At 40.3% G+C, this 24,826-nt stretch overlaps 1 protein-coding gene across 7 annotated transcripts in view; it reads left to right on the forward strand.

The window, feature by feature from the left end:
* Positions 1 to 24,826, forward strand: part of LOC124119067 — a 117,845-nt gene that overhangs the window by 50,439 nt on the left and 42,580 nt on the right. The gene's annotated exons all lie outside the window — the stretch shown is intronic.

The following is a 24,826-nucleotide window of genomic DNA, read 5'->3' on the forward strand; positions in this document are numbered from 1 at the left end:
AAATGAGTTAGGAGCTAGTAGGAGCTTACTCAAAAACTTGAGATGCATGTTTTGTTAAAACTTACTTATTACACATATAAATCCCCCCTAGTCAGTGAACATTTCATGAGAGATGGACAGCTACTCGAACGTATATAAACAGATGGCCGATTGCGCAATCAGTTGTTTTTGTGTATTCATGTGGATACAGGTGACCTCTTTACGTAAAAAACGCTGCAAACACAACAAAACCCGTCAGGTTACCCTTTTACATTGCAAATTACTGCTGGAGAATGCCATCTGCGTCTCCGGGTATTTCTTTTCTCTTGCGTGTTAGATTATAGGCCAGAGATCGGCGTGATTCTCGAAGCTCGCAGCGGAAGCGCCGAAGTGTACAGTTGCTGTTCAAACCTGCCGTCCTCTGAAGGCGCGACGCTTTATAGCACGTACTTGTTTTAACACATCGAACAGGTGGAAACTGTCATATGGGCTTGCCCTCATTTCGCCTACACCTCATTTCGCCTACAATAATTCAAATGCTTCATTGCCTCACCCCTATTATATGAATGGGCATTGTCCATCTCAGGCTGTTAACTAATCCAAGCTCTAATCTAATCCAAGCGTCATTCAAAGTGAAGTTTTTACAACCTATGACAACTTCTCACACCTCTTGTTTGACTTGGTCATTCTGTTAATCCTTGCCATTACATAACGCAGTGAAAACGGTGAACATCTTAAAAGTTGTCAAGAAAGGCAAGGCTTAGGGACGGCCAAACGTATTGATATTGATATTACAACCCACAAACATACAAACTAAGATCAAATTACAACTGAATAACTTGCCGACTATCACAACAATTCTTTGTAGAAGATGACCGAACAGTATATAGTGCCAGTGAACATATTCCGATATAGGTTTGTTACATTGCATGTAATTGTGGAAACCATATATATATATATGTTTTGTTTATCTATTTCTTAAACATTACCTGTTTTGTTTATCTATTTCTTAAACATTACCTATAACTGAAATTGTCCGTAAATAATGAATGAAATAAGGATCCGTAATAAATACAGAACGTATATTGAAGGACACTTCCTGTCGGTATTTCTTTCAATTTCCTCTACTCGCTAAATGTCGTGTTACCTGAATACTTTGGCTCATTTCCCATTCGCACACGACACTGTCCTGAAACCTGACACATCGATCTGTTTAATAGTATGATGTAGTTGACTATGTCCTGGTAGTGTAAGCATTTCCTTGTCACAACACTCCGAACTGAAGGTGTCTATTCGTCGGATATATAGAAACCACCCACACCCATCCAGACACGACGGCGAATGCCACCTGTGTTCCGTACAGTCATACAGAAGTGTATGTGTACAGTCAAACAGTTGTGTTTGTGTACAGTCACACAGAAGTGTATGTGTACAGTCAAACAGTTGTGTTTGTGTACAGTTATACAGTTGTGTTTGTGTACAGTCATACAGTTTTGTTTGTATACAGTCATACAGTTGTGTTTATGTGTACAGTCATACAGTTGTGTATGTGTACAGTCATACAGTTGTGTATATGTGTACAGTCATATAGTTGTGTTTGTGTACAGTCATACAGTTGTGTATATGTGTACAGTCACACAGTTGTGTTTGTGTACAGTCATACAGTTGTGTATATGTGTACAGTCATACAGTTGTGTATATGTGTACAGTCATACAGTTGTGTTTGTGTACAGTCATACAGTTGTGTATATGTGTACAGTCATACAGTTGTGTTTGTGTACAGTCATACAGTTGTGTATATGTGTACAGTCATACAGTTGTGTTTGTGTACAGTCATACAGTTGTGTTTGTGTACAGTCATACAGTTGTGTTTGTGTACAGTCATACAGTTGTGTATATGTGTACAGTCATACAGTTGTGTTTGTGTACAGTCATACAGTTGTGTTTGTGTACAGTCATACAGTTGTGTTTGTGTACAGTCATACAGTTGTGTTTGTGTACAGTCATACAGTTGTGTTTGTGTACAGTCATACAGTTGTGTTTGTGTACAGTCATACAGTTGTGTTTATGTGTACAGTCATACAGTTGTGTACATGTGTACAGTCATACAGTTGTGTTTGTGTACAGTCATACAGTTGTGTACATGTGTAGTCATACAGTTGTGTTTGTGTACAGTCATACAGTTGTGTACATGTGTACAGTCATACAGTTGTGTATGTGTACAGTCATACAGTTGTGTTTGTGTACAGTCATACAGTTGTGTTTGTGTACAGTCATACAGTTGTGTACATGTGTACAGTCATACAGTTGTGTTTGTGTACAGTCATACAGTTGTGTATATGTGTACAGTCATACAGTTGTGTTTGTGTACAGTCATACAGTTGTGTACATGTGTACAGTCATACAGTTGTGTATGTGTACAGTCATACAGTTGTGTTTGTGTACAGTCATACAGTTGTGTTTGTGTACAGTCATACAGTTGTGTACATGTGTACAGTCATACAGTTGTGTTTGTGTACAGTCATACAGTTGTGTTTGTGTACAGTCATACAGTTGTGTTTGTGTACAGTCATACAGTTGTGTATATGTGTACAGTCATACAGTTGTGTTTGTGTACAGTCATACAGTTGTGTATATGTGTACAGTCATTCAGTTGTGTTTGTGTACAGTCATACAGTTGTGTACATGTGTACAGTCATACAGTTGTGTTTGTGTACAGTCATACAGTTGTGTACATGTGTACAGTCTTAAAACTTGTGTACCAAACCTCATTGTATACCTCACGGTTGTGCTGTTACGTTCAAGTCAGAAAACATGAAACGTTGCATTTGACAAGTAAATGTTTCCCTTACATTTAAAATACTGGATGCACCTTACACTGTTCCAACGTGTCATGTTTGATATATATACATGTATATATACATGTATTCAACAAGGTTTTGCACGTGTTCGACTGTTTCTGTTTCGAATTAAAGTATGGTAGTGTTTTGCAAACAAGATCGATAGTTTTTGCGCTGTGCGTTTGCTGCAATGCCATTCAGTAACGTTCAAGTTGATTTAATGGTATTTGTAAAAAATACTACACTATGTAGCCATAGATAGGGGGGGGGGGGGGGGGGATGTGGACGTTATTGTAGTGATATCACAGCGTGCCAGCTTTGAGTAGGAGGAAAGGTCACAGTCAACGCAACTCATCGCCGCCCCTCACTAGACTTGTTGCCCCCAAAACTGTTCTAAAATTCACACAAGGTTCAGTCAGTGACACCACAGGTCAACTTCCATTTGCAACATGAATTTCCCCGTGTGTCCCACGTTACGACTTCAAGTTCACCTCTTAGCTCCTGTCGGCGAGGAACAGAGACCGGCTCTGATACAGGTCGACAACTATCCACCCAGAATCATGTGTATCAGCTGTGTGTCAGCATTTTACTTATTGTCGTCACATGATTTTCGTCTTAATGACAATACCAAAATTATAGCTGCAAAAGTCTGTCTCCTTCTCCAACACAGTCTCATTCCCATTCGCCATGTTGGTTTGGAAAGGTATTGTTCGTAGAGTATGATTGGCAACACTTCACAGGGAAGGACAATTTATTATTAATGTCCGTCCTTGAAACAGGTAAACCCAGCCACTCACTCTAAATGGTCTAGCTATCCGGTAAACTCTCCAGTGTGTATGCACTTGAAACACACCTGATATGTTTACAAACCATCTATCCAGGACTTAAAGCCTATTCAAGCCCTACTTATTTTCCAGACACGTTCCGTTGTTGTTAATTAGCATTAGCAAGTAACATGGCGATATGCCTTCTGTTAGTTTCATAGCTTCACAAAGTAGACAATGTAAACTCAACAGTCTAGACATGAAATACGTTTGCTCTAAAATACTTACGTTATTGTTTTGGCGAATTTCGACATTGAACTACAATGATTAATAGTTTCTATCTGGCAGAGCGTGTCATGGGCCAAAACTGATTTGTTTCCCATAGTTGAATCAAACAAAGAAATATGTTATGGCGTGTGAACGTGATTTTGTGCAATCAGAACAACATTTACACCTTCAGTCAGCAAACAGGCAGCGATAATAAAGGTCCAATGTCTATTTATTGAATAAGGAAGATTCAGCCCTTATTACAGATATATTATGAAAGAACATTGCTATGGACATTGTCTCCTGCGAATCAGGAAAAATATGTAATATTAGAGACAAATTAAAACACTTGAAACAGTGAAACTGAACAATGGTTATCTGAAACCTATATTTGCATTCATAAAGAAACACTTATGCATATTTCACTAACCTCGACCGAGGAGCCAGAGATAGAGGCACATAAATAAAAGCGATAAACATAAGGATGTGTTTATTCGCGAACACCTGTTACCAGCACTATTTAATAGTACTCATGATGCAATGGACTCTGATTTTAGCAGAGACTGCTTATGATTATAGAAATATTTTGCCTCTTGTTTTTGTGAATCACTATCAAAACGTTTGAGTCATACTTTGTACCACGAGTTTCACTTCAACACATCGTGTTGATAGCAACCGTACCCCGAGTTACTGTAAAGGAAAGCAGGAAATTACTGCGAACACTCCGAATGGCAAACCCTGGCAATATTTTCATGACGCAGTTGTATTTGAAGATAAACAACAAACAAAACACAAAGGAAACATGTTTCCTTTATTTACTTCCACACATTGTCAAATCAGCCAGAAAGTAATTCCTCATGCCCCCGTTATTGCACCTTGTCATTCAGTGTCCATAGCCTTATCAGGAAAGTTCACCAACCTGCCACCTGCCTCAGAATGCACATTTGTATGTTACGAGGGATAGTAATGCGTTCCTCTTTGCCGAAACAACGAGACCAGGGTGAATGTAAAACTACCACAACCAGGGTGTGTTGATAATGTCTTTGAAAGAAAAGAAACATTGCGTTAAATATAAGAGCGCATACGAAGTTTTACACATATCAACCCCTTTCATGTAACTCCTGTCTCCTGAATAAAACATATTTTAAAATCAGTATGAAATCTTGAATAAAATTAATAAAATAGATTACAAACATAAGTCCTACAATGAATACTTTTTATAACCAGACAGTGTAATTACATAATTCATTTGCGAACTTCAGTACGGATTTGTTCACATTGTGTTTCCGGTGTTACGTGCTCACGATAATGTCTTTGTGTTGGAAAAAAACCCATCACAACTCTTCAACCCTATGTATAAGGTGACCCCGAATTGAACGCCCCCTAAGTCCAGGTACGAAAGACCCTCCTTGTACACATAGATATACGGTTTGTATCAAGTATTCGCTTAAGGTAAAGCTGGACCGTGACACATTAACAACAGTTGTTGACAACAAACCCTGCACACGATCACACATTTCTGAAATGCCTAATGTATGGACTAACAGAAAACGTGTTCCATATCTGGGATTCATTCCGTTGTGTGGAGATAAGATTTAAGTATGTAGCGTGCAATATGAATTTAACAACAAGGGGAATATCGTATAACGCTTGAACAGGAACAAACAGGATCGGGAAACCCGACTGAATAGTTAGAGTTACGTACGCATGAAAAGCCTTATCCAGATGAAACAGCCCCTAATCTGAGAGTGAGGAGTTCAGTTCATACCCTAACATGTTACCATCTCATTAAAATCTTATCTTAGTGGGTCACGTCAGACCGACGTTTCACAATGACCAATCAGAGCATCGCTTATCAGATCATGAAAGTGACACTTGGAATATGACGTTTGATCGTGCGACCTCGAAAAAACACACACAGGGTAATCCGAACGACAGTTATGGGCTTTATTTCTGTATCCATACAATCTATACCATCTATCAGCCATTCAAGAATGTTCTTTTGTTCAGTTTCAATTCTACAGTTTCAATGATTACTATGATCAGTGTATTAACACACGACTTTGTTCTTTGTTGGGTTTTTTTGGCTGGAACGTATCAGCATACACATATTATGCATACTTCGTGGCACATCAGCAAAGTCTTCTTGAGCACGTTGCAAGTGTTTCCTTTTTGTAAGTGTTATAATATTCCAGTTTTATGATAGCAGTATTTCGAAGTGGCATGGAGTTTGCCAAAACTGGCGTCACTTATTATTTGCCTCTGATTGAAACAGCCGATTGGACGGCCGCATCACCGCGAAAGCTAATCATTTGAGCGAGAGAGAGAGAGAGAGAGAGAGAGAGAGAGAGAGAGAGAGAGAGAGAGAGAGAGAGAGAGAGAATGTTTATTTAAGTGTCACGTGCATATTATATGATAAAATACAAATGTACATTCATAGAATGATAAAAAGCACCCGGCCATATGGCCCATGAGACACTATGATATAAAATATCACAGAACAACAATAAGTTAAGAAAGTACAAATGACAAACAGTCCCTACATCCAATATATAATTAAAACATGAATTATACCAAAACCTGTATGAGAGCAATCATACAGGTCTATCAACAACATTGATTCTCGCACAAAAATGCATTCAGTCGAACGTATACACACACATACATACACACACGCATACACACGCATACACACATACATACACGCATACGCGCACACAACATACACATAGACACACAGACTACACACAAACACACACACACCATACACACACACACCATACACACACACATACATACATTACAGAAATTACGTTAACTTCATAAATCATAAAAGAGTATTCCTTCTTCTGACCATGAGATGAATCTTAGAAGCAAGTAAGAGTTGTCAAGTAGGATTATGCATAAAAACACATACTTTTCTGTTAGGTTTTTATGCGTAAATTCAGAGCATACTTGAAGACATCGTACATTATATCTGAGTACAGTGGGCAGGTGATGGTGAAATGGGCTTCATCCTCGATCTCTAGGGGACAGAGAGGACAGATTCTGCCATGAAGTGGAATAGGCGGCTGAGAATATCTGCCTGTCTCTACACACAGAGGCAGACTGCAGGCTCTCAGTCGTATGAAGGACTTGCGGAGGTGTCTAGACATTGTATTGGTTACATAAGCTTCTGGGTACAGGTCTTTCTTAAACATGCGATAAGTCCTAAGTTTATTTCCGTTTGTTAAATTTCCTTTATCGTCCCATAGGTCAGTAAACCACTTCTGTTCATCCTGAATGTCCAGCTGCTTGCGAATAGGTTGTACAGTGGATTTAAAATGAACTGCGGTTAAGTATTGCTCAAATCCCAAGGCTTTACTCAGCTTCTGCACTCGGTGTTCCCAGGATCTCTTCCGGTTGAGTGTGGATTCGTGCATAAGTCCTACTCTCATCCACAATCTGAAGACCTCAAGACGTTGTTTGGTTACACAAGAGGTCCAACCCATATCTCCTATCGTAGCGATGTTCGAAGTTTTACAACTAGCTCCAAGGAAAAAGCGACACGCTCTGTTTTGGATTGTGTTAAGGCATTTGGGTTCATAGAGTCCCCAAATACCTGCCCCATACGTCAGAATAGGCTGGATCAAAGAATTATAGAGAATTTAGATCAGTACTTCTTTTACAGTCATTGTCGGTAGGCATATTTCAATAATTATATCTACAGTAATATGTTACAAAATGCAAAAATGCAGTAGCGGTGTAAACCGTGGACGTTTACCACGTTTATCTAGTATTCTACTTTATTCTTACTTAGTGACCCTGGTCTCTGAAGCACAGCTCCGGGACAGTTACAGCCCATGTCGCCTCTGGAAGCCAAATCAGATGACTTGGTGCCAACCCCACATAAAGTCCCTGAGCTCTATTCTGCACAGTATTGATACATTTATACTCTCTTCTCGATCCCAAAATGGGAGGACCATATGATAAAATAGGTCGTACAAGGCCGTCATAAATATGTTGGCAAACACTACATGCCATACCATCAATCATTCTAAACTTAACAATGATAGAGTTTTGGTTACCTCATTTGGAAATCTATGTTGCAGTAAAATTCATGTGTAAAACGGCACAATCTAACATGTTCTGCAGTGACCGTTTATCAGGTGCAGTTAATGCTATATCATTAGCATATAAAACCAAGCGTAGCATGTCTTCTCCATTCGAATACCGCATGAAAAATTATTCATGTCACTCGTAAAAGCATTGATGAAAACACAAAAAGTGTTGGCGATAATAGACATCCTTGTCCTACGCCAGAGATTACACTATTTGATTGTGATTCAAAAACATATGCTAATGATACACTTTTATGACTACCGAAAGAGTTTCGTCGCTTTTATTCAAGCTAAACCGCTCTGTCAGGTAACCAATTACAGAATGAATGAATTGACTTTTTATTAAGAAGTATCACACCTGGTGTTTTGTTTTGTTTCTTTGTTTGTTGTCTTATGCCGCACTCCGCAATATTCAAGCTACATTACGGCGGTCTGTAAACAATCGAGTCTGGAAGAGGCAATCCAGTGATTGGCGTCATGAGCATCGATCCACGCAATTGGCCTCTTACGACAAACATAGTTGCCTTTTACGGCAAGCATGGGTTGCTGAAGACCTATTTTATCCCGGATCTTCACGGGTCCACACATGGATATATACAGATATACTTACACACAGTAAACTGTGAAATACGGACGTGGAGACACCCTGTAAATACTGTTAAACACGGGATAATGGTAAGAATTTAACTATTACATGTCATTAAATGCATAAATGTAAGATGGGTACATATGTGTATACAGTCTCATAGAAGCACTTCTCCACAACAACCATATATATGTGCGCGCTCATGCATGCATACATGCGTGCGAACATTCCATGTCCATTGCATTCGTTTTACTTCTCCATGCATGTCCACATTCACCCAGATTTGGGCATACACCTGTACACTTATACACCTGTACAACTCTCAACGTCATTGCACTCATGTGAGGAGCACATGTACAAATTTCACACATTTTGCCAAGCAAACAATCAGCCTTGAACAAGTAAAAGTAAAATGACAGACAGAACAGTGTATTGTGATAATTACTTGCACTAAAGATTTCCAGCCACGAGCTTAAACGAGTTTGAAAATATTTGAGTATATTTAGCATGGTATAGATGCAATGACACTACTTTGTAACCTGAGGGGTCATGGTGCACATTACTATCAGCCTGTGGGATAGGTGTAATAATATCGTGTTTCCATGAAGTAGGATTTGTACCCATTGTAAAACAAGATGAAAATTACTATCACCATCATCATTATATAGATTCCCTGAGCTCTCTCTCTCTCCAGCAGTTTATCATTGCGAGTTTATCACAGTGTAGAGTCTAATCCTGCACAACCTCTATGGAATTCTTGATGATACCAGCAACTTGCAAAGACCAAATACACTAAAAACTTATTGAGCTGTTTGTGGTATTGTTATAGTGCAAACCATTTCAATACTTTTATTTAAAATTGTGCAAACCATTTCAATACTTTTATTTCACATTTCATTTATCTAAATACCTAACTGGTTCAATATGTTTCCAAGTGCACCGAAATTCTATGCCCTTTGTCTGTTTAATATATATAGCAAACATTCTGCGTATCCCCTCTTATCATAAGCCCCTCCGGGCAGGACACTTAATCTCCAGCGCTATCTATAAATTTCAATTAATACCTCCTAACGTCGCCGGACCTCACGTATATACATACACGTGGGACAATGACCTTGCCACACGTTACGTAATACCTCGCTCTACAAATCCCGACTGTCATAGTCAGTTAGCGAGACAGCCAGAAGGTAAGTGACAGAACGGTTCTCCCAACCCGGGAACATTGGCCACTCGGTCCCGGTGTGCGTTCTGTCACGTTATTACCACCATGTACCCCTTCGACTCATTTCAACCATCAACAATAAACATGGCTGCTCTCGTCTAAACTTCACCCCTGAGTTTTGTCATCCGTCATCACCCTGAGCTACCATCCGAGGGCCGAAACCTACGCCCTTGGACAGAATCAAAGGATCCTGACAGAAGTCAAATCGGGTCAACCAATCAGTTTTATTCAGTACTTAAAAGGCCACAGGCCTATAGTACAATGCGTATTTATATGTAGGTGACGTGGTTGTAAACTAACAATTCCGTTTCTATGTGACATCGCGTGTGAACTAACAATTCCGTTTCTATGTGACATCCCATAACGTAGACCTCCAAAATGCAGACCTTCCAAAAAGCAGTTAAAATTAGCTCACTAATTAATTGGGCCATGCTGGTCACACCTAATTAATGAATGGACTGGTCCACTCCCCTGCTATGAGGGATTATCAATATGTTGAGACAATGAGCAGTAGTGGACAACAACAACATTGTCTTAAAAAAACTCCTCCTTTCTTTAATCTGCTCCCGGTACATCACAAATCTTATTCAAACATTACCTTTAAACAAGTTGTGGGATTTGTGTAAGAATATACCAAATGTTCTCAATCACTAATACTTCCTTCTCTTGTGTATGGTATAACATATAAATATATTTGAACATGAGCTTCAACCTCGTCCAATTCAGCTGTGGCCGGACTTACGAAAGTTGAGTATGTCTTGTCCCAGAAAGGACCCCCACAAGTTCTCCAAGACGGCTACACGTATGCTAAGAACAGGACGGAGAATGAAAATGTGTACTGGAGGTGTGTGAACAGATCTTGCAGTGGCAAGTGCACCACAGTCAGAGACTACGTATGTTGACAGGTTACATAACATAGTATCATTAGATGAAGTTAAAAGATCTACAAACTTATGGACATTCGGGTGTACAGAGTAGAAAGATGGCAAATATTTATCACGTGAATGTTTGTAAGCTTGACATACCAGAAGAAAGTGAAACTCATCTTTAATTGAATTTGTTTTACACAATGTGCACATCGGGTCAAGAACACCACGCACTGGTTATATTGAATCATAAATCGTGACAGTATGTGTGAGTAATGAATCAAAATAGCAAAACGTAAACATGTCTTTCCCACTTCAGCTACACCTATCTTATCGGTAATTTAAGCCTCTAACTTGTTCCCATGTAGGAGTGCAAATATTGTAAATCTGGACACGATATATAGGGAACACCTCACAGTGCCCTCACCCATTGTTATAGGGTACAGGTGTAGTCAGCCGTGGTTAAGTTGGTAACAATATAGTCTGTTGCAGGTCAATATAGAGAAAATTATTATCTGTCAGATTCATAAAATTTCATATACATTTCAACAGTACATTCACTTTACAAAAGCATATATTTTATAAAATTTCATAAATGTCATATTTGTAGATTACGTATTGCATAAATAAATATACATTTCAAATTCATTTTACAGCAGAAATATTCAGTTCACAATCCAACATATTCAGCCACAGCGTCAGCATATTCAATTGGCGTCAGTCTGCCAGTCAACAAGTTGTCCTTCTCTATCAGGATGTTGTCGTCAATTTGGAGATATTTCCTTCTCTTTGGTGGCAGTCGTCCTCCGGCATGAATTTGCATCAATAATGTCTCTTAACGTGATTGTTCATTCTTGATAATGTCAATAAATTTAAAGATGTTTGGATGACTTGGGCCCGATTTCTTCAGCTTGGAGTGCCAGCCTTCTAGGTGATTGGCTGTCCTTGAAACCATGGTCCCAAATAATATAATCCACTATAACAACATTCGGGGTGACCTAATGGTTTTCTATTCACAGACACTCGCGGATTACAACTAGAGAAAATGCAAACACCGTTGTCGTGGCAACAGGTATTATGGCGATCTTTGTAATTCATGCAGACTGTGCCACCTACAGTTGACTGTACATGAAGGAGATTGTACAGAGTCTAAGCAAAACTAAATTGCCACCTGACAATATAGAGACAAATGAAGGCAACAAAAAAACATTTTCATAATCATAAGAAATATCTACAAAGATTCAGACAATATAAGGATGTGTCTATTAATCACTGTGAAATAGTGATGTTACCAGGTGTTGATCTGAAAAAAACCACGGTAATATATGGTTAAAATAGAGAAATACATAGGACATTGTTTGACTGATGCGCCAAATTTGGAAATGTTCACACAATATAAACTTTTTGAAAGCTTTACCGAGGCTTTGAATGCTGTAACGCTTAGTTGGGATACTAAGTAAAGATAAGATATGACGTTACACATTCTAAGAACCGGCTTTTTTTATATCTGACTTGGATGGTTGTACTAATAACAGTTACGGTTAACTTGATGTAACGCCTTTTATGCGTAAATTGATTTTGTTGTCACCTATTATACACACTAGAACAAAGGCTGTCAATATATTCAACAGTGCTACGTTATTTCTAAAACTATTTAGCAAGTAATAAATAAATTTCCATCCACGACCTTAAACGAATATATAAATACAGAGTATGTTTGAGAAGCATATATACAGATACGAGGCAGTGTTTACACAGCTGAGTAGATTGGGAGGTGGTGAACCTGGGTTTAACTTAATAAGTTTTAGCTTAAGCTTCAGGTATATCGATGATCCCATATTGTTCAATGACAATAATAGCAAATTCCCTTCCACTGATTGACACGCCTGAACTAGAGATAAAGGGGACCAGTGAGACATCCTCATGATCACCTGTATCATATTTAGATCTATGCATTAAGTCAGAAGGACACAACACTCTGCACAGGATTGATGACAAGAGGATGACGTCAGTTTCCAAAGTGTCACCTTTCCCTTTATGTCGAGCAATACTCCGGCAGTTCCATTCTGTGGTGTCTAATTTCACAACGTTTGAGGTTCAATCGAGCATGCTCTTTCTGCCAAGGGTTCAAAAAGCGTCATGCGACACAGGCCAGTGGTTGTTTGATCACGATTACAATTTACAAGGCCTCAGTAAATCTTTCAAAAAGTTTTATGGTAGATATGTGGAGGACATTTGACGCATCAGGGACAAACATTATGTCCGACACAATTCCCTATTTTGACTTGTACCACATGTCCCCGTGTTTTTTATGTGAATAGTCATCTTGCCTTTACATGTGTTTGTGACGGATGCCTCTGGTGGGTCAGGATACGCTCACCTTTTCGCGAACACCTGGTATCAGCACTATTTGAAAGTGATTCATAAACACATGCTTATGATATAGACGTAATCAAAAGGTCGACTCTGCTTTATGAAGAGGTTTCTATTGGATATGGAAAGGGTTTTGTCGCTTAATGTACACTGGAGTGGAGAAGCCTGTTATGTACACAAAAGGGGTGATATGAAGTAAACATCTTTACAGGTGAAGCCAGTAATATTAACAAAAGGATTATGACTGATCGGTGCCTTTGATCAGATGATGGTACACCTGGGTATGTAATAGCCTTGATCACGGTTGATTGATGGTTGTAGTCTTTTTTGTTGATGGCTTCTTGGAGTTTTCTGATCTTGAAGTTTTTTAGGTTGGTTGTAGGGGCATTGATTTTGTCCCACTGGATGATGCTGTGGCTGGGGTTGTGAAGGTTATGGTCTGATAGAGTTGATGTAGGGTGAAGGTTGGAGACTGGGGTTTGATTTCCTTTCATTCGGGCATTGAGGGTTCTCAAATACAATTTACGGATTACCAATTCTGTAACAATGAATGTAGAGAGGCTGGACAATGACGACTGCTGGACTTTGTTGAATGGTGACAGAAGCATGACATTTACGAGAGTGGCGGTGATCATACCGGTTTCACACCCGGTGTGAAGAAGTCTATTTTTATCTCACCCGTCGTACTGGCTCTGAGAGACAGGATCAGGCAATCGACTGGAAACGGCTGAAAACAGGTTAGACATAGCCAGGGTGTTTCAAGCATCTCCTAGCAACATCACCACCATAGCCCAGGACCGCAATGCCCCGGGCTATTTCGTCCATTGGCAGGATATGTCAGGCAGTTTTTGACTCCCAGTGTGGACACACACGATACTATGTGGCTTACAAGCAGGGTAAACTTACAAGCAGAGTAGGCTTACAAGCAGGGTAAACTTACATGCAGGGTAAGCTTACAAGCAGGGTAAACTTACAAGCAGAGTAGGCTTACAAGCAGGGTAAACTTACATGCAGGGTAAGCTTACAAGCAGGGTAAGCCTACAAGCAGGGTAAGCTTACAAGCAGGGTACACTTATATGCAGGATAAGCTTACAAGCAGGGTAAGCTTACAAGCAGGGTAAACTTACATGCAGGGTAAGCTTACAAGCAGGGTAAGCTTACAAGCAGGGTAAGCTTACAAGCAGGGTAAGCTTACAAGGAGGGTAAACTTACATGCAGGGTAAGCTTACATGCAGGGTAAGCTTACAAGCAGGGTAAGCTTACAAGCAGGGTAAGCTTACATGCAGGGTAAGCTTACAAGCAGGATCGTTGTGGCTATGTGAAATTTGACTGGTACATGTACACATATTTTGCGGAAAATACTCGAACGTCAAATTGTTGTGTCAATAGTCAAAATGAATATCTTATTTGAAGGTGCTCATTAAATAAATAGTTTTGGGGCATATTATATGGGGGAAATAAATTGTTCTAAAATAAACCCCACTCCAATGCGAAACAAATGGATGCTCCCTCATTCTGTATATCGTTTGTTATTGGCACGGAAAAGATCAGTTTTGCCCACGCTTATAAGTATTTGGGATTGTGGTTTCAAGAACTCTTGGATCTAAATTATTGTGCTAAGGAACTTGCGAAGTCGGCAAATAGAGCTTTGGGAGTTCTCATTTGTAAATTCAAAGCGGTAGGAGGCATGGCGTATGATGTCTTCAACACATTGTACAGTAATTTGGTGCAACCAATTTTATCTTACGGCTCTGCGATCTGGGGTTTAAGAGAATTTAGATGCATTAATAATGTTTTACACCGCGCCTGCAGATTTTTCTTGGGCGTCGGAAATAAAACTCCCAACCTAGCTGTTCGTGGCGAGATGGGCTGGCTTTCGTCGATAACTCTTCAAAACTTAGAAACATTACGACTGTGGAAGAAAATAATATCTCTTGAATCTGATCGAAAGATTACTGTGATAGTGAACTGGTCTAAACGCTTCCGGAAATCATGGGTAAATTCTGCAGTGTCTTTGTTGAAAAGGTTTGATTCAAGTAATCTGGACATGTATAATATTGCTGAAAATGATTTCAAAGTTCTTAAGGACCGTATCATTGCCGCCGACGCTGACTCTTGGTGGGTGGATCTATGGAATGACAGGGGATTAACCAATGGGAACAAACTGCGGACCTACAGGCTATTCAAGGCATCCGCACACGTCGAGTCTTATGTCCGGAATATTCTGAACAGACAACAGCGTAGTGTTCTTGCAAAATTGAGATGTGCGACTTTACCTTTAGAAATTGAGCTCGGCAGATTCCGGCGACCGATTACCCCACTTAATGACCGTATATGTCAGTTCTGTGATGAACATCAAGTTGAAGACGAGACCCATTTCCTGATCAACTGTACCCTTTTCTCTGATATCCGCTACGACCTATGGAGAAAAGCCTGCATTGCCAATTCACAGTTTCTGAGTTTCCACCCTTGTGATCAACTTCGCTTCCTTATGCAGTGTGTCAGCTTGTGTAAACCTCTGGCCGCAACAGTGACGTCAATGTTTCTCCGGCGACAACGTGCCGGGCAGTGATGTATATAATGTGTATGTTTTTGTGAGTGATAGATGAGTATGTGGGTAGTGTTTGTATGTGATGTATGCGCACGTGATATTGAGTGGATGTGGTACACTGTATGTGTGATTGAAAATGAAATGCGTGTAATATTTATGTGTGTGTGTGTGCGTGCGTGCGTGTGTGCGTGCGTGCGTGTGTGTGTACTTTCGATTATGTTCGTGTATTATTCTTGCCAATTTATATAATGGATAATTTAATGATTTTAAGTGCCTCATAGATCCTTCATGGGTCGGCTGATGTTTTTATCAATCATACGTATGTATACGTGTAATGTTGTTTACTGTTTTTAAACACCAGGTGGCACTATAATAAAATAATTTTCTTCTTCTTCTTCTTCTATATCAACACTATACACACATGTGCACTTCCAACTTTACACGACCTTCAGCCTATAATCGATGTGTTGAGATAAATATAGTTGCAAACAGTGATGCGGGCTCAAAGCTATACTGAAATAGAGTATCGGATCCTTGTTTTCATTTATGGAAGTTCATTCACTATGTCTCACTTTGGTTATACAGACAACTAAAACAATCAAACCGAGGTGTTTACCATGAAGGCATTTTGCCCTCTGGTCTTATTAGTCACTTAGCTATGAGATATGTGCACTACACTTGACACAGAGGCAGAAGGTGTTGTGCCTAGTTTAGTTTGATTGTTTCAATCAAAAGAAGGAAAACATGTAGTGGTTGTTTGTGTTTTAATGATAAGTGGGGTACTTGTCAGAAATTACATTGTACATTAACAAAATGTAATGCCAAGTGAAAAAAAAGCTGTATTTATCAAAGTAGTTCAAATATTTATCGCCTTCACAAATACACTGTGTATACATTAATATGTTTTTTAACAATCAGATATGTCCCCCTTTAGCTTTTACTAAGACCTTTCTTTCGGTTTTGTTGCGTCCCTTGGGCATGCCAGAAACCTATGATTGTGGGTTCGAATCCCGGTTCGCCCCGATTATGTTTCTAGGTGTCAGCACCATACCCGTGCTCGTGGGTTTCACCGAAGTGGTAAACGTCTGAGACCTGCATCACTTCGGGCTTTCCTCCCACATTAAGCTGACACGCCGCGATATAACTGGAATACTGTTAAAAGCGGCGTTAAACCCAACCCACTCACTCACTCACTCTTTCGGTTTTGGTGGTGGTCCAGTTTGACAAGCTGCCACAAGAAAGGTACGGGAATATGTATACTTTATTGAGAAAGTGTTATCCTAAATATAACCTTTGTTACAGGTTAAGCACTATTTTAAAGTTCAAATGTAATACCTAAGTAATAATATCTAACCGTCCGTAACAAGTATTTTCGCACCACCCTCGGTATCAATATTCTTTTCTTCTATATCTTCCATGATTCGGCAAACACTACAACATTTGTTTTGTCACCATTTATCTATAGGTTATTTGCTGCACAAAATACACTTAGACAATCAAGTAACCCTTGTAGTTCTTTTTAATCGGCAAAGTCGGTAAACAACAAATGACACATGTTTAAACTATTAAGTGTTATATTATTCGTACCAGATGTGATATACTAATGTGAAAGATCATTGAGTATTGTACTAAATAACGTGTGCGACAGATGTTGGAGATAAAGGATTGTGAAATGGCCCTGTCAGCTTTATTTTTCATTAGCATATAGTGTTGATGTTATTTTTAATACATTTCGTGAGATTTTATTTGATAATAGCTTTGATAGGAGTTGTGATCTTTCAACTGAATCAAAGGCGTGGGTAAGACCAGGCACTTGCACTGGTCACACTTGACTGGTCACAACTGACTGGTCACAACTGACTGGTCACACTTGACTGGTCACAACTGACTGGTCTGTCTGACAATTGGGAGCAAACCGTCCCCTTTGACCCATAAGTGTTAACCACTGAACCACGACCCACCCCAGCAACATCTATCTAACGCAAGGACCGGTTGTACCAGTGTACTATGACTGGGTGGAGAGTGTGTTCAGTGTCTGTGGCAGGTGCCCCAGTGAGGGAGCAATATAATAAACAGAGATGTTGGGCCGCCCGTCCCCAAGCAGACACCCTTTGATGTTACAGTTACAGGAGACTAATTACAATTGTAGTTTAGAACAATAGAAAGGAATATGATTGGTTGATACACAATGGGGTGTGCCCTATGGTTAATGAATGGCTAGACAGAGGGGAATACTTAATCCTGTTGGACTGGCACTAATCTTGTTGACATATTAACTGGGTGTTTGTAAAGAGATTATGGTATCACTTATAGACGAGCTTGTATGGGGGCTAATCCTTAATGAGTCTAAATTGAAGTATTTGCTGAATGTTATTCTTAGACGAGCTTGTCTGGGGCTAATCCTTAATGAGTCTAAATTGAAGTATTTGCTGAATGTTATTCTTAGACGAGCTTGTCTGGGGGCTAATCCTTAATGAGTCTAAATTGAAGTATTTGCTGAATGTGATTCTTAGACGAGCTTGTCTTGGGGCTTATCCTTAATGAGTCTAATTTGAAGTATTTGCTGAATGTTATTCTTAGACGAGCTTGTCTGGGGCTAATCCTTAATGAGTCTTAATTGAAGTATTTGCTGAATGTTATTCTTAGACGAGCTTGTCTGGGGGCAAATCCTTAATGAGTCTTAATTGAAGTATTTGCTGAATGTTATTCTAATATAGCTGATGACAGATTTACTTAAATAAAATAGTTCAAGGCAATCTATAAAACTATGTGGACATATATTTTGTCTTATTGAATATTATGTCTGGGAGATGGGAACTTGTTACCTCAGGCTAGTATTTATCTAAAAGCTTGAAATCTTTTAAACTATAAAAACATAACTATGGTCTTATTGAATAGCATGTCTGGGAGATGTATTCACGTTACCTTAGGCCAGTATCTATCTATTAAACTAAACTGAAACTAGTGATATTTTGTATCTACATTTAACTTGATTAATATGTATTACTTTCTATTCTATAATTATATGAAATTTTGTATAAATGTTACACCATGATAACTTATAAAAGCACTTGCTGTGGATCCATTTATTATATGACAACTTAGTATAATTGTTATAACATGATAGTTCCAAGCTATCACGTCTGTCAAGGTTTTTTTCAAACATATCGGGGTTAACATGCAAATGGTATGGCTCCGTTTTTGTTACATTTTTTATATTTTAGCAACATACGTTTGCCTACCAGGTATAGGGTGAAGTAAAGTATTGATCACATGGCAGGTTACAACTTTTGCATCACGACATGGTATTAAAATATCACGAAACACAGAAACAGTACATCAGGCACAACTTCCATTTATGTTATTTTCAATGAAACAAAGCAAAGGAAACAATTCAATCACTTGGTTTTCACAAACTAAATTTCAAATCAATCGATAGGTCCAAGGGGAGTTTAGTGTGTGAAAATGAAATCTGTTACAGACAGACCCCTCGGCTGAGAGACGGGCCACTGAACAAGCCATAACCCCCTTCCCCCTACATTTATGGGTTAAACTCTCCACGCAATCTATATTGTAGATTTTAATGCATGTGAAAATCAAAGCCTCCGTGATCAGCAAATATGGTTTCAACATCACTTGGGTGATATTTAATGTTACAATGTACTTTGGTTGAAAAACCTTGAGGAAAATTTCACAGGGTCTTCATCTTGCAACATAAATTACTTTGTTTGGAGTTTAGAATCGTTATCGAGTTTCTAATGAAGGCTATTTATATTTGACCAGGACCACCCTTCAAGGACACTTTCTTGTTCCTTGCACAAGTCAATTCCATTCTTCCCCGGTAACTTGCGAAGATGAACATCCCTGTTAAAATGCCACATCACCGCTGCCTTTTCCATTTCAGACCAACTTCGTTTGGCACCCTTCCCCTTAGAACCTGTACATGTAAATGTGAACAGATAAGATGTGGGTAACAAGATTATTTCTTGCTCTCACTTCTGGTGTGAGCAGAGATACTACTGGTGAAAGTGTCTCTGTTTTGAGTGGTGATCAATTACAATAAAAGTAATATTATTTAAATTCTTGTAAATATGTGTAGAGTTGCAAAACATAAAACTCAATGCACAAGTTCAATGACATTAACATACTACCGTTGATTGCATTTGTGTAAAAGTATGTGTTACGAAATTGACAGGACCTGGACAAATACTACTAGATTCTAGGTTATCAAATTAATTACAAATCATCCCAATTTTCCCGGGACAGAACTATCTGAATAACATACCTTGTATAAACTGCAAGATGTCAGCTTTTCAGGTGTTTTGGTCCCGAAACAAAAAAAGAAAAACTACAATGGAACAAGCCATCTGTGGTTAACATTAATTAAAGCACAAAGCCTAGAGTTGATGGAATTTCAAAAGAAGAAAATATACTAAAATGAGGGGAACAATGTGTTAAACCCTAATCTGTGATGAGATATGGAGATTGGGACAAATGGATGTGGCTACAGAAATGGGGACAACTGAGTTGTTACACCACTAATACTAAAATGAGGAGGATGCTGTGTTAAACCCACATCTGTGATGAGATATGGAGATGGGGACAAATGGATTTATTACTTTCCCGTGAAGAGAAACATATAGCTGTATTACAAATTGTGTAATACCAAATCGGGTGCTTATGTACTGCGAAACAAGCTTCACGAACAAATATTAAAAACTCTCAACATCCCTGGGCTTATTCAAAGTCGTCGTGGTCGTCGTCACTTTTTGTTGTACATTGATCCACTCAAATACCCAAACCCCAACTGGGAAATCGAAAAATGTTCACCTACAGGGATCTCGAACACAAAGGGACCTATCATCCAAACAAGCAAACGCCTGTGATCGCCTCACGGCCACCCTGCTCCCCGGGCTAGGAAACCGTCTCGCCTCACCGCCCAGTCAGTCACCTGAACGAACGCAAGTCACGACTCGCCAATCTTTTCTCTGTTAAGTATCTCTACCTTTATCCCCTCCTCCCCAAACTTATTTACTCCACATTCTTTCTACTACTGTGTATTTATTGTATAACCTTGCCATTGTATATCTCTTGGCACATCCCAGGTCTCATTCCAACACACAGCACAAACCCAGTCCCATTGGACTTTGGCCTAGACCTGGAAGACCTAAATCTCACACACACACACCCCCACACCCCCCCCCCCCCTCCCCCTCAGGAACATCCCAACCCCAACCCCAACCCCACCCCAAACACCATACCAGATCAAACCCCCTCCCACCAACACACTGAACCACAAATCATCATCCAGCAACCCCCACAACCCAACCCAATTCAACAAACATCAACTGCAAACAAAAACCACTCCCCCAAACGAACCAACACCCCCCCCCCCCCCCCCCCCCCCCACCCACCCCTACTCACCCCCCGAAATAGAACAATCAACCAAAAAATCATGCTCACAACACACACCCCCGCCCCCCAAACAGCCACAACACCCAAACACATTCTACTAGCATTTTCCACCACATCCACACCCTTAAATGACACCTTCTCCACAAACAAGTTTGCCCTCTGCCTACACAAAGCCAACATTACCTACAAACATATAAACAAATGCGGCAGAGGCTTCAAACTCACCTTCCACAACCAAGAAACACTCACACATGCCAGCAAACACCCAATACTAGACGGACTTAACAGCACATGGCAGGTGCCCAAATGGTTTACACAAATACAGGGAGTTATTTACATAGACCACAGGGACACACAAGATGACATCCAAGATTACATCAACATGGCAAACAAAATCCACACACAACCCAAGATTATAAACTACAAAAATATTAACAACCGCACACCCATTCCGTGCAGGACAACCACCCAAACTGTATTTCTTACATTCAAAACAACAAATCTCCCAACACACATCATTTTCGGCACACTCACATATAAAGTAAATCCCGTCAGGAAAAAACCCACCCAATGCATCATCTGTCACTCCTTCAACCACCTGCAGACAACCGCCCATGTGTCAGAAATGCGGCTCGTATAGGAACGAAGCCGCAGAATGCACATGGGACCCATACTGTACACAATGTAAAACAGAGGGACACACAGCAACACAAAACACCTACCCGATAAAACAATCACACATCCTTAAGCTAAATAAACACATCACAAAAGACCATCTACCAAAACCTGCCACCCTTCCAACCTACAACTCCATTCCCGAATACTTTGACCTAGACACCTCAACTGACTCCACGTCCAGCTCCCTCTCCGACACCCCCCCCCCCCCCCCCCCCTCCACTCCAACAAAGAAATAAACGTAAACAACTCTTCGCCCCCCCCCCCCCCCACAACTTTCACCACCAAACCCATCCCGCCCCTCCTCTCAATTCAACCCCCCCCCCCACCAGCACCACCCCCGCCCCAACACAAACCACCCCAACACAAACCACAACCCCCTACCAAATCAGCCATCCCAATCCCGTCAAAACCACCCCCAACAAAGACACAAACAAATTAACTACAAGATAAACACAACAAGGAAACAACTGCTCTCCCACAAACTACAAACACTCAAAACAGCCCCCTCACTGATAGTTACACCCAAGAAACTCAACTCAAACACAAACAAATTGATCGAATTCATATCAGCAGTAATTGAAAACACCCCCAAGAAAATCCACTCCCTGGCCCATCTCGCAAACCTCTACCAAAAAACCTTCCAAAACTTCCAAGCAGCCATCAGGGCACTTAAATGAATCCCCATCCACCATCTTTCTTCCAAATTAAGCTCCTGAACACCATACCATCCAGAATCAAACCCCCCTCCATTCTAAAACCCGACAATGGTGTTCATACAGTGGAATTGTAACGGCATCACCTCAAATGGGCATGAGCTTAAGGCACTCATAGCCCTTGACAAAATTCGTCCTTTAATAATCGCAGTTCAGGAAACCAAAATATCCCCCCCCCAAAAAAAGCCTTCAAAATTCCAGGCTACTTTTTCATTCGGCAAGATAAACCCCGCCCAACTAACTACCCCGGACCACCTCATGGGGGGTCTCGGCATATTTATTAAGGAACACCTCAACTATGAAACAATAGATATCCAAACCTTGAATGCCTGGCTATCAAAACCACCATTAATCATACCAAAATCAGTATTATAAATGTATATCATACAAGAACAAAACCATTCACAGGTGAAGATTTAGAAATACTAACTAAATATATCGACCAAAACACTATTTTCCTAGGTGATTTCAATGCACACCATCCACTGTGGGGCACAAAAAACTTTACTGACAAATTTGGAAAACTAATTTATGATTGGACAGAAACAAACAACCTCATTTGTTTAAACGACAACCAACTTACTAGAATCCCCATTAACCACCTTCAATCCCCCACAGCAGTAGATCTAACCATCAGCATCCCCCATCTCTAATCAAAACTAAGCTGGGAGGTACATTCAGACACCTGGGGCAGTGACCACATGCCCATCAAAATATCTATCACATTCCCTACCCAGATCCCAAACCCACTCCAATCCCCGCCCCCAAACAACCCCCCTTTAGATTATACCTCCCAGCAATCCAAATTTGACTTAAATAAGGCTGACTGGAAAACATTCATCACACTCTGCAACCAAATAAACATCTACCACATCCAAAACACTGACAATGACATTTTCAATTCAAACCTGACAAACATTATACATAAAATAGCCACCCAATGCATCCCCACAGTCAAAAACTCACCAAACCACACATCTGTTCCTTGGCGGAGCCCAGAAAGTGAAAAATCTAGAAAACTCAGAAAAAAGCACTAAATAAAGCCAAGCGGGACATATCCAAACTCCCCCTGGCTAGAAACCTTAGAAATTCAACCAAACAACTCATAAGAGCAGCCAACAGAAAACATTGGGAAACTTTTGCTAGCACCTTGAAAATGGGGAAACAAAATACCAAAATTCTCTGGAAAAAACTTAAGGCCATCAAAGGTACTTCTAAATCCTTCTCAGCCCCCACCTTTCCTAACCTAAATACCGATAAAGAAAAGGCTAATGCCATGGCTGCTCACTTCTCGGCCACTAGCAGCTCCACCAATCACACACCCCACATGCAAAACACAATAAAAAATCACCCCACCTACACACACAGACCACCCCTCTCACACATGCCACTAAACAAAACAACAAAAACACAGCCCCAGCCACAGGTCCCGACAACATCAGCTACACCATCCTCAACCACCTTCCCCCCAAAATTCAAAAACTACTCCTTCAACTTTATACACTCATGGAAAACAGCACAGGTGGTACCGGTTCTAAAACCAGGCAAGTCCCCGTGAGAACCGGATTCCTATCGCCCCATCTCATTAACCTCCCACATCTGTAAAATAATGGAAACGCAATCAAACCACCTTAAATTACTGGGCTGGGGCCCAACACAACCCAATATTCAAACAGATTACAGCCAAGTACAATACCCCTAGACGTGCCACCCTGAAAAAATTCAAAAACAATCACAACCTAGCCCCATACCTAACACATCTATACAAACTCATCAAAACACACCAACTCGAAAACATCAAACACCCCCCCCCCCCCCCCCCCCATCAAACATATACATTAATGACAAACCCCCCCCCCCCCCCCCCCTCCCCGTAACAGACCTCACCCTACACAAAACATTCACACTCCACCCAGACACCAAAAAACTAGACAAAACATCAATAACCTATAACTACATTCAACAAAATTGGCCAAACCACACCCACATCTATACCGATGCATCCCAAACAATCAACAACATAACAGGGCTAGGCATACAGATTACACAAACCTCATCAATCACTACTAACTTTCACTATACAAACTACCCACACACCAACACAGCTGAACTACTCGCCATTCAATGTGCTTACCACTACATACACAATGTAAAACAGATGGACACACAGCAACACAAAACACCTGCCCGATAAAACAATCACACATCCTTAAGCTAAATAAACACATCACAAAAGACCATCTACCAAAACCTGCCACCCTTCCAACCTACAACTCCATTCCCGAATACTTTGACCTAGACACCTCAACTGACTCCACGTCAAGCTCCCTCTCCGACACCTCCCCCCCGCCCCCCTTCAACTCCCCCAAAGAAATAAACGTAAACAACTCTTCGCCACCCAAAAAAATCCCATCCCAGTCCCCCCACTACCCCCCCACCCCCATCCTAACCTCATCCACCCCTCTCCCCCCC

This window comes from Haliotis rufescens, unplaced genomic scaffold, assembly GCF_023055435.1.
Source record: "Haliotis rufescens isolate VD_foot unplaced genomic scaffold, xgHalRufe1.0.p SCAF_31, whole genome shotgun sequence".
Taxonomy (NCBI): Eukaryota; Metazoa; Mollusca; class Gastropoda; order Lepetellida; family Haliotidae; genus Haliotis; species Haliotis rufescens.